This window comes from Echinops telfairi, unplaced genomic scaffold (genome assembly GCF_000313985.2).
Source record: "Echinops telfairi isolate 266 unplaced genomic scaffold, ASM31398v2 ScPeMD7_7400;HRSCAF=8409, whole genome shotgun sequence".
Lineage (NCBI taxonomy): Eukaryota > Metazoa > Chordata > Mammalia > Afrosoricida > Tenrecidae > Echinops > Echinops telfairi.
The window spans coordinates 37,481,871-37,483,145 of record NW_022111300.1 but is presented as its reverse complement, the minus strand read 5'-3'; positions in this window follow the sequence as shown (position 1 = coordinate 37,483,145).

Sequence of the window (1,275 nt, the reverse complement as noted above, 5' to 3'; positions counted from 1 at the left end):
TGTAATCGGTTCCCCTTTTCCACCTCACCCTCCCTCCACCCTCCTGGTATCACCACTCTCACCACTGGTCCTGTAGGGATCATCTGCCCTGGATTCCCTGTATTTTAGTTCCTATCTGTACCAGTGTACATCCTCTGGTCTAGCCAGACCTGCAAGGTAGAATTGGGATCATGATAGTGGGGCGGGGTTTGGGGGGAAGAATTTAGGAACGAGAGGAAAGTTGTATGTTTCATCGTTGCTACCCTGCACCCTGACTGGCTCGTCTCCTCCCCGTTTGTTTCCTTATTTGTATACTAAATAACTGAGGGGACTTACAAGACCTTCAAGTCCAGGAGGGTGGGGGTTGGGGGCTGGGGGTTAGATGAGATAAGCTGCTGTGAGTCAAACTTGAAGAATTCCTGCAAATAAGTGACAGGACAGCGTCCTGAGCAGCTGCAGTGGCTTGAGGTGACGTGCTAAGCCTGGGCCCCCCAGCTTTCGGCTCCGTGTGACCTTGGAGAGGCCCCCCCTCTCCAAGTCTGTTTTCTCCTGGGCGAGGGTGCTGATAGGAGCCCTTGTCCCACTGCCCTCAGAGCCTGGCGCCAGGGCTGTGCCAACAGAAAGGCTTCAGAGGCCCTGGGTGAGAGCAGTCTAGTCAGCGCCCTGACAGCAGGCCCACAAGGGCAGGCAGGGGGGACAGGGACTTGGGGACACTGCGAAGGACAGGAGAAAAGGGTAGGAGCAAAAGGACCCAAGAAGAACTGTAAGAATGGGCTTCAGTGGGCCATGTGTGGCTTTCTAGCCCTCAGCAGGGGCTTCTCTGGGCCCTGGGCTCCTTCCAGCCACAGGGTCCAGGCGGCCCGAGGAAAGCCCTCAGGGCCATCGTCTCCTCACCGGGCCTGCCTCGGCCTCTGGGTCAGCGGTTCACAACCTGGCGGTCGGAGGACCCTTTCACACATATTTCTGATGGTCTTAGGAACTGAGACACCGCTCCTCTATCCGTCTCCAGGTGGGTCCACCACACGCAGATACATCCACCTACGAGTATCTGGCGTGAAGACTGTGACCCATGCTATACACCACGCTTCAAGACATTTCATTGATTTGTCATTAGAAATAAATACTTCACAATATAGATTTACATATTGCTTTTGTGATTAATCACTATGCTTTAATGATGTTCAATTTTTAACAATGAAAATACATCCTGCTCGATACTGGGAGGGTAGAGGGAGAGTGGGTTGGAAAGAGGGAACCGCTTACAAGGAACTATATGTGACCTCCTCCCTGGGGGAC